The sequence below is a fragment of the Phalacrocorax aristotelis genome, chromosome 1 (genome assembly GCF_949628215.1).
Source record: "Phalacrocorax aristotelis chromosome 1, bGulAri2.1, whole genome shotgun sequence".
Taxonomy (NCBI): Eukaryota; Metazoa; Chordata; class Aves; order Suliformes; family Phalacrocoracidae; genus Phalacrocorax; species Phalacrocorax aristotelis.
Genome location: NC_134276.1, coordinates 102,513,359 through 102,523,620, shown reverse-complemented (window position 1 = coordinate 102,523,620; position 10,262 = coordinate 102,513,359). Strand labels below are relative to the sequence as shown.

Below are 10,262 nucleotides of genomic sequence, written 5' to 3'. Positions count from 1 at the left end.
TTAAAACACCAACACAGGTCTGGAAGTGGAGACCAAACACAAGCCTTCCACTTCCTTCTCCCCCTCATCCTTTCCCCATAAGAACATATTTGAACTAACAGCCATGGAAAGCGCAATGTGAATTGTGACTTCTTCATTGTCTGGTAGTGACAGTTCAGCAAAGAGGGGGGCAGGCCTGTGGTTAATCACCTGTGGATTGGGGATGAAGGTGTCCTTTCAAAGACGGGGTATTGGCATCTTTTAGAGATGGGTATGTTGGCAAAAATTGTGGGAAGGACACTAAAGCCAGATTTTTCAACTGCAGAGGAAATGCTGCATTCATCAAAATTATTATTGGCATTCTTTTGCTGCTGTATTTTAAAGGAAAAGTGGAAGCTGTTGGTTGGTTGAAGGAATGGGTACAAAACATACTTGAAGAGGAAGCTTTGGATTTGGGATAAAAAATAAGCAGAGCTTTCCAGCTGGCAGAGTTGGTTTGGATTTGTGATTTCCAGGAGGGAGTGGGACTCCTGTGTTTTTCTTAGTTAGCTGTTAATTAATTGGTTATCTAGTTAGTTAAGTAAGTGTTTTTTCTAGTCAGCGAACAGCTTCCCATTTCATTGATTTTTAAGAGAGACTCAAGAAGCCTCTTTGTCACCAGCTGGTTCCATTTGTGTTAGTTAGGAAAGACTCTGTCAATTTCCAACTTACTGATGTCTGATACTTTTATGCTTGTCTGGGTGTGGAGTCCTGGCCCAAGCAAGTTGTGGGCAGGTTCAATAAATGCTGCAGCAGCACTTGTTTTGAGGGTTCACTGGAAAAACCCAAGGAGATGATGGTAATGAGTACTCTTTGCCCATTGGCTCTGAAGTGAACTGTCCCTCCTTGGATGTGGCTGTCCCAGTTTGCCCTCTGCTTGTTCTCATGCCAGGAAAGTGAACCAGCCGGGAGGTTTCAGCTCCATGATCTCTTCCTGCCTTTCTAGCAAGCATGTTTAATCGAGCTGTACTTAGTGATTTTAGATTTTTTTATTTAGGTGCTCATGGCCTGATAGGAATAAGGTGACAATTGGACTTTATGGTTGTGATACTGATAACCCTTTAACCTGTCAGAAACTGCTAATACTTATCTGAACGATGAAACTAGTTTTGTAACTTAGCTTTGAGTATCCCAGAATATATGCAGTAACATACAGGAGAATTTGAGCAAGAAATTGACAAGGTTCACTTTCACTTGTGCACACCAGTTGGTCAGAACAGCGCAACCTCCTCCCTAAATGCTCTTCTGGTTCAGAGCCAAAGATAGTTCTGCAAAAATGAGGATTTAAAAATTATGGCTATGGTCCTCACACACTCTTTGGAAAGGTTTTTCACTAACCATGTTCAATTTTTCCTTAGTCCTGACTTTTCTTTGTTCTGTGGCAGTAAGGATGTGTGTGATGGGTAGGACACCTACATGTTAGGAATCAGATCTCTAGCCCCTAAAAGACTTCTCTCATAGAAGGGAGCTTTTCAGTGGTGTAGACTAGTCTGGATGGTGCTAGTGGTACACCCTAGGTCTGGAGTGTTGGTGACTTGGTTGCAGTATATCCGCACACCGAACTGCTACAATGGATGCTTTGGAAAGTTGCAGGTATTTCTCCCAAGACTGGACTGTTGCTGGCACTTAGAGGCTGGACGCCTCCAACCCAGAGAACGTAAAAATTAATTGTATTCGGCCTTCACAGCTGCATCTCTCAACCAAACTAGTGTTTGTCTTCTGGAAGCCATGCAGTGCCTGTTGCCTTTGCTGCTGTGCAGATTTTCCCCAATTACAGATATGCGAAAGCTACTTTGAAAAATGCTGAACATGCCCAGAGCACTTACACTGGAAGAACCTCTGTGGGTTCAGAGCTGCCTGCGCATGGGTTGTGAGTGAGCTATTGCTCGTGGGGAAAAGTACCAGGCTCAGTATCGCATGGCAGGGGGGTGACTTGGGTTGTGAACCCTGGACATGCTGTCTACTGTTTCCAACACACCGAAACCCTTCTGCTTCTTAATACCACTGACTTTGTCCCTGATGCATCCAGGGAAACAAGTGGTAACAGCAGCAGTGTGAAGGTGGTTTGATTTGTGTCCCTTCCCCAACTTGCACTGAAGCTGGTGGATGGAGGTGCCAGGCAGCTGAAGCAGCATTTAGCTCTGCATTCAGGCAGCCTTTTCCTGTCAAACACCTGGGGCAAGGGGATGATGGGTTTCAGCACACTTTGGAATAGCAGCCATTGCTTTTGGACACTTTCTGTCAGTGTCTGTAAGTCTTCCAAGCTGGTGTTCAATATATGAGTGAATAGAAAAGCTTAAAATAAGGTGATGAGAGAAAATAATAGGGGAGCTATACACACAGGGTATGGAGATGGAAACAAGGCTGAGTTAGAGGCAGGAGATGGAAAGACAAAGCTTATTTGAGAATAGAGATCTTATCCAGAATTAAAATTCTTAAAATTAGTCTTGTCTTGAGAAATTTGATAGTATAGGTGACATTCTTGAGAAGTAAGCTTCCAAACTTAAGTTCCAACTTAATTCTGGTGCTGGTTTTTATGTGTTGTTTTTTCATCCACAGCCTGTTTTCATAGGAATTATGTAATATTAAGTATCTTAATGGGTAAAATTGCACTACAAGACCTCTTATCCAGAGGAGGCATAATCAGCTTTCTCAAGAAAGGAGCAAACTAACAGTCAGCTGTAATTTTGGAAGAAGGAGAGGAAGAAAGAGCAAAACTTCTGCTCTGTGGTGGTTAAAATCCTGAATACATCTAAAAATACTGTCATGCACTGGATTTCTTTTTTAAACTTGTCTAAGGATGACTTAATGCAGTTCTTGATTAGGCTGCGCAGTTAAGTGTGGCTTTACGTTTTGCTTATCTCGGGGTCTTGTGAGGTTGGGCAATCGTAGTCCAAACGCTTGAGGAATCAAAGGGAAGGCTTGAGAAGTCAGTAAGTCCCAGAGTATCTTAAAACTAGCAGCTCATTGCTTTGGGGAGAGCAACTGATGACTTGAATTGGCAAACTGCAACCAGGTGTCCCCTCACAATGTGCTCAGGGAGAGGTTTAGCATTGCGAAGTGAGGAGGAGGTGAAAGAAGCATTGGCTTCTTCACTGTAGTTCCAGTTTCTGTATCACAAGATGGGAGAATTTTTCTTTTCCTCTCACCTCCCCCTTTTTCTGCTTTTCGTCTTATCTTTTTGTTCTCTTCATTGGGATGTCTTCTGTTTTTCATCTTATATACAACAAATGTGGAAACAACAGGAATTGTGTGTGAGTGCGTACGTGTGTGTTTGCATGTGTTTCAAAGACCAGGGACAAAAGCTGTCTGAAAATATCTCCCTCCGTGTTTTTTTGGGTTTTTTGTTGTTTTTTTTCTTTTTTTAAAATTTATTTTTCTTTCCACTCTTGATTATTGAAGCTTAATGAACACATAAAGTAAACCTGATGAAATGTATTCACATCTAAAAGTCATGAGAGGGTCAAAACTTACTGTTAGTTTCTGGTAAGCTTGGCCTTAGCACATTTCTGATAAGCAGACTTTAGCTGACCAGGAGTGTTACACTGCAGTCTATATTATAATTTATTGTGGGTGAGAAGAAGAGGGTAAGTTTCTAAATGGAGTTTTAAGGAAGGTGTTTAATGGATTCTGAAGTTGTGGCCAATTTTTATGTTAACTGTTTCTAGTAATAAACACTTGAAATGGCCCTGAATCGTGGAGGATTTTGTTGCTGTTTACTTCAGACTTACAATACACCTTCTAGAATTCTTTTTAGAAATTATCAAGAGTAACAGCTCTATAAAATTAATTAAATTCAGCTAAGTTCAGTGTTGAGACTGATACGTTAATTTAACTGAGACTTCGTATTTATAGGGCACTCGTATTGCTTGGTTTTTAGTTCAGTTTCTTTAATAATTTCCTTTGATCTTAAATGTTGAGTTAAAAAAATATATTGTCGAATTTAGGTTCTTTGAAGAAGAAAGGTGGATTTTGGAACAGAAGAGGTACTCGCATCACTTTGACTTTAAAAGGTGCTGCTTCCTCTGCATCCAAGTTCCTGGGATTCATATTTACATGAAGTGAAGTTGCTAGTTCCTTGACCAGTACCCCATTAAAATGCTAATTAAAGATCTGTTTTGAGGGTGGGGGGTTATATTTAATTCAGACTGAGTCAGTTTTGATCACTCCCCCAAACTTATTTTTGGTGACTTTCCTGCTATAACTTTCTCGCTATTTGCCGAATCTGTTTCTAGAATAGTATCACGCCTTTTTGTTCAATCAATGTTTGCTGGAAATACAAAAGGTTACCATGTTCAGGAGCACCTGGATTTCTCCCATTTGTTCCTTATTCTGTATTGGGAAACTTGTACTGTTGTAGTTAGAGAAACCTCTGTCCCTACCTAGTGCTGTCCTATGTCCAGCTTTCCCTAGACTGATCCCTCCCCACCCTTGTGCGGGTCTGAACTTCCAGGCAGGTGTCCAGAGTCCTCACATTTTTGTTGCTCAGTTTCCGGACATCCTGATCGTGCTAGTCGGTCACATGCAGCCGTTTTTAGCAGGGGTGCAGCACGGCTCCCACATCTTCTGTTTACTTGATCTACTGCTTTTATCTTTATTTTGATCTTTTCTGAATAGTACATATCCTTCAGTGGCTGTACCCTACTTAGGACTGCTGCTCTGTGTTGTTTGTGCTTTTATAGTAATTGCAGCTTTACATCTTGCACCCGGAGTTCAAGTTTGTTCCCTAGCCAGATAAAGAACAACCCTGCCACTAGCTGTGTTGTATGCTTGGCTATAATTTTTCACTAATATTAGCAGAAATTTTTTCTTTGCTGTCCATTCTTAATCTGCTGATTATTTTTTCATCTGTTTGCTATGTCTTCTTGTGTTCTAAAACAGGGTGTGACAATCAAATGGCTCTTTCCAGCTTCCCCTGGTTTCTTATTGCAAAGCTCTTCTTTCTTATGCCAGTGTTGATCTTGGCTACTTCACAAATGTATGTGCGTTTTTTTTATCATTTTCACTAATAAGTTTCTAGTGGTATGTAGTAAATGACAGTAAGGAGTTGTTTTTCCCCCTAGTTTTGCTGCTTCTGGATTGCAGCTTTCTTGTAAACATAGATTTTGCATTCTTTGATTTCCACCTCAGTAAATAATTTCAGAATCTTTTGTAACTGTTTAACGACCAAAGACAGACATAATTTTATCCTACTGTTACTACATTGCAGGGATAATCAAGCTAATTATGATGGATTGCTTTCTGTTTATAATTTAAGGAGATGTGCCCACTGACTTTGAATGCTTCCTGTTGAACTGAGTAAGTGGCCAGAAAAGCTTGAGTACCATCCTAGCCCTAAAACTAAGTCTCTTCCTTTCCTCTCTCTAAAGACTTTTTGGAGGAACTTTGGTGGCTTCTTTTTCAGCTAGTTATGTTTTTTATACTTTTGACTTTCTGTCCTCTCTTAAGCTCCCTCTGGCCAGCTAACAAGATGGAAAATTGAGCAGTGGTGCAGAGTCCTTTCACGTGGCTCTAGTTCCAGCCACAGCATTGTCCTTCCCTTTAGGACTGGGTGGGTCGCTCCTTGATTTTCAGGAGATATCAGCATTACAAAAGCTTTATTTCAAGCCCTTGCTATGTTTCTGGTCTGTCTCCAAGCTGTTCTTCGCAGCTTCATGGCTGACGAGCTCATGTCTGTTTGGCCTCTGGTAGAACAGAAGATGCTTTGCTGTCACAGTATTCCCTGCTCGCCTATTTTTAATACACTTTCTGGTTGCCGTGTGAGTTCTGTCTGACTGATAAAAAACATGCTATAGTTTTTTTTACTCACACTGGTGGTACATAACTTCCTCTCAAAAAGAGGTTGTTGGTGCTGTGTTGCAGTACTCGCTGGTTATTATGGTGCATTTATGACTTTGATCCTGGGCAGTAATTGATGGTGCACCCCTGTCCATTTCCATCTGCACAGTCTGGTGAGATGCTGAAGAAGGCTGTGCTGTTAAACAGCTTTCTGATCACTTCAGTGATGATCATGCTAAGCTGAAAGGCTGGCGAGGAGAAGGGGAGAAGCCAGAAGTATGGAGGAAGTACTTAGGTCATGGTGTTCAGCTGTGGTTTGTGAGACACCTGGGGCTACGTATAACTTAATGGGAATAGTGGAATTTTAAATAAACTGAACTAGACACTTTGTGGAAAGGTGCCCAGTGATCTCAATGTGTGTAGTTCTTGCAGCATCGGCAGCAGCTCCATGGGGTCTTGCTGGTGGTGCAGATGCGTGGTAAACATGGCTGCAGCGATCCTCATCTGTGGAGAAAGCCAATGATACACAGAAAGTATGTTTTGTGGTGTACTTCTGTTGTGATTGTTTTGCCCGGCAGATACGGGGTTGACATGGTAGTTAACATGTTCTTCTGGGCAGCTCTCATTTTAAAAAGCGTGGGAGTAGAGGAGTGGGGAATTTTGATCTGTAGACAAGTCCTTCAGTTACTTCTTCCAGGGGCAGTTTTCCAAAGAAAAGCCCTTAGACAGCCTGCAGTGACCTCCTGTTTCTTCTCATGGCTTGGTCGGGTCTGTAGGGCTGTACCTTTCTGAGAACAGGATAACTACTTGTGGCCAAATGATAGTGAACCAAGTTCACTAACAAAGTTCACCAAGTTCACTAAGGGTGAAGCCAGCTGAAAGGGCTCTGGCTTGACTATTCACACAGGAGGGGGAACCAGGGCTAGAATTACATACCAGGGCTTACGTGCTCCTGCTAGCGCTTCCTCCTCTCCAGCATGGATGTCCTGGCACCAGCTTCCATTTTCTCCTTTTCTCTCCCCCATCTTTGCTTCCCCACATCTGTGGTACTGGAATTAGTGCTGGCTGTTCAGGAAAAAATGTTGTGGGTCCTGGGTTGGGAGCCAGGCAATACCATTTCCTATGTCCTCAGCTGGGCTGGCTCTGAGGCAAACCAAGGAACCTGTGTCTGTGGATATTATGGTTAGCAAGGGCTAGCCTATATATAGTTTGGTCAATGGGTTTAGGCAAGCTATGATAAACCATGGTCTTTTTTGGAGAGGAAGAATGAGAGGGATTACAGTGACAAGCTTTCAAAACCAACAATTAGTTTGTGTTTTCAAAGTATGTCCACAAGTGGGGAGGTTGCAGAAACGCGTTATATTTTACAATCCTTAATGTAGAAATCTGCGGCTTTCTTTTCTTGTTCTTTTTGTTTTGTTTTGTTTTTAAATACATGGGACTTGATCTTAGGCTTCATTGTGTTTAGAAACTGCACATCATGTTGGACATGGAGCCACTCAGGGAATGTGCTGATCTGTTGGCATGTATGAAAGAGACAAAAAGCTTGTGTGTCATGCGAGGGTATGAGGGATGTAGAGGAGTGAGCTTACCCAATAATGTTGAACTTAAATGCACATGGTTGTTAAGAAGTTTATGTCAGACAACTCCACTGCTGGACATACAGCTGTTTGTCTAAAGGTCTCAGTCAATTAAGGTCTCTTTTGAACAGAGCTCTGTTTATGGATCAGCATTTTTTATGCAAGTGGGAGACAAGTAGCAACAGTAAACTTAACAGTGTTTTTATTCATTGACCTGACAGATTTCTCCTGCAATAATTGCCTGAGCGCCGTGGAGGCTTCTGCAACCTAACCACACACAGCAGGCACAGTGGGAGAAGATTTGAATGGCAGATCCTGTTGCTTTCCAAGAGTGTATTTTCAAGCCTAGGGTTGGAAGCACTACAGGTGCACTGCAGTGCACGAAATATTAAAGCTGTTACGTTAGCTGCCCTTTCTCTCCTAAAACTGCTCATTTCCCTTACTGAGGTGGATAAGTAAAATCCTGATGGTCGGTGTCAGATTATTGTTTAAAAGGCAAAACCTTTTAGATAGGAATGTGTAGTTTGGTTCCTGCTTTGTGAACTCAGTTGTTCTTGTTTTTCCTCTTCTTTCTTGAAACCAGAAAAGATTTCTGGTATGGTTCTTACAGCATTAAACTCTGGATATCGCTAGCAGCTCTGCTACCCTAGTTTTTGGCTTGTCTGTGTGAAACTTGCCTCACAACAAACGAGGGTGTCTCACCAGTAGCTCCTCATTTAGATGGGTTTGGGTGCTGAGATCCTGTGTTGATAGAAGCAACACAAAAACTGTCTAGAGTTTGGGCCAGCTTCTCTTGCCTTTGTGCCATGTAAGTTAAGTTAAAACAGCAATAAGGAGCTTGGGTAGAAATTCTTGACGGGGAAAGTATTAAGGAAAGACCCTATGCTTCCCTCTCTCCCCTTGTGTTTTGGTGTTTGTAGAGTGTGGAGGACAGAGTCAAGTAAAGGGGAGCTGCTGCCTTTCTCTGGCTGTTAATGATGTTTCTCCAATAGCAGAATTTGAAAGAACACTTTCCACTATGGCAAACAACATGTGGGTGTGATGCAGAATAACAGATTTTGTTCTACGCTTTTCTCCATTATTGTGAAAACACTACTTGATCTCCTTACTTGGCTTTTCTTGATGCTGTTCCTCACCTTCAGTCCTGTCAGCTCAGCCAACAGATTTCACAGTCACCCTTCCTACTCCTTGAATACTGCTCCAAGTATGGAGGGAGTAACATGCTGTAGCTGCCGCTTCCCAGGTCTTCTCTGATAGTATTTGCTTGTCCTTCTTCTTGGGCTCCTGGAGAGAGAGGACTGCAAGGGACTGCTTGGTGGTAGCTTTCAGACACGTTAGAGGATGAAAAGTAATGCAAAATATAAGCATGTAGGGAAGATTAAGAATCCAGTCCTGGAAGAAAATCCTTGTGTTGATGTGGTACTCTGTAGTATTTGAATCTAGTATGCAGAAGTATTTGAGAGATGAGAGAGAGATTTAGAGGGGGGAATGGAAGTATTAACATAGTCAGCATCAGCAGCTAGCCAGCATCAGTAGCTGTAGCATCGACGTGCGAGTGCCCAAATGATTTTACAGAATTGGTTTAATGCTATTTTTCTAGCAAAGGGCTGTATAGTTGCAGTCTGCCTGTTCATCTGCCAGTCTCCCCTTTGTAAGTTTTGAACACACTGGTTTTGTTCCAGGTAAGCTCGAATGAGTTTTGGAAATCTCTAGAAATTCAGACTCCTATAACATTTGTGGGAATGGCTTGCTTTGTGGCAAAAGACCAAGAGGAATTTTAAAAGGAGACCCAATTAGTTCTGCAAACATTTTGGGGAGGGAGGTCCTAAGCACGAAAGGTGCTTCCTTGAAAATCTAATCAGTGATAATGGAGGCAGCCATCCGAAGTCAACAGAAGAATAGTGTTATTTCTGTTTTTGAGCTAAAATGTGATTTAAATTAGTATAGTATAATCCATAAAATTTCTTAATCCCTTCATCCTAACTTTTCACACTGTGACAGGACATACCTTTAGTATTTGTCTGTTGTGAGAAACAATAGTTTTAATGCATTGAAGAATTTTGGCAGGGTAGCAACACTTCTTCATGTGTGAACATACTTGTCTGGTCCCCGTAATTGTTTCACAACACAATCTAAACATATGTTGAAAAAAAGGTCCAGGCATTTTTGCTGACCTTATAACTGTTTAGGCTCTTTGTGTTGGAAATAAATTTCCCAAACGGTTTATGCAGCTGCAGAGAGGGCGATAAAATTTCTGATTGATAGCAAGGAGCAGTAGGCATGATCCCATGATTGACTCTTGACTGCCACAGGGCAGTTAGCCTGTGGAAACAAGAAACCGTTTCAGGCCATCTGTACTTCAGGTCTTTGAAAGAGCCATCAGCCTTGCAAAACGTCATATATTGAACATTTCTGCTCTGCATTTGGAAGCTCTTTTGTATCACCTTGTATCCTCAGGAAAATGAAAGATAAATTTCACATGCTGGAGCATGGGCTGCACTGCATGTTGTGAGATTCTAGTACCACCTTTTCCCACCAATTTCTATTAAGGGATCTGGACATTAAACAACCCTTTTTCTTAGTCATGGTGTACATCTCTACCTTAGACTTAGGAAACTAACTTTCAGTCATCTTATACATAAGGTGATTGAAGGCTTACGCAAGTTTTACTCTTGTCCGAGAAGGGACAGTGAAATTATTATGGTGGTCTGATTTAACAAAATAAAATCTGAATAAAGCTGCAAATCAGCTCTTCCATTACTTTTCCATTTACAGCTGTTGTGATCTCTCTGGACAAATAGACTTGGGCATATCTTCACGTGCAGGTGTTGCAAGGAACACAGAAGAAAGCTGTACAGTTTGGTTTGTGTTCAGTTGGGCATCCAT

At 41.7% G+C, this 10,262-nt stretch overlaps 1 protein-coding gene across 1 annotated transcript in view; it reads left to right on the top strand.

Annotated features, from left to right (window-relative positions):
• Positions 1-10,262, top strand: part of MRPS6 (mitochondrial ribosomal protein S6) — a 46,894-nt gene that overhangs the window by 23,283 nt on the left and 13,349 nt on the right. The gene's annotated exons all lie outside the window — the stretch shown is intronic.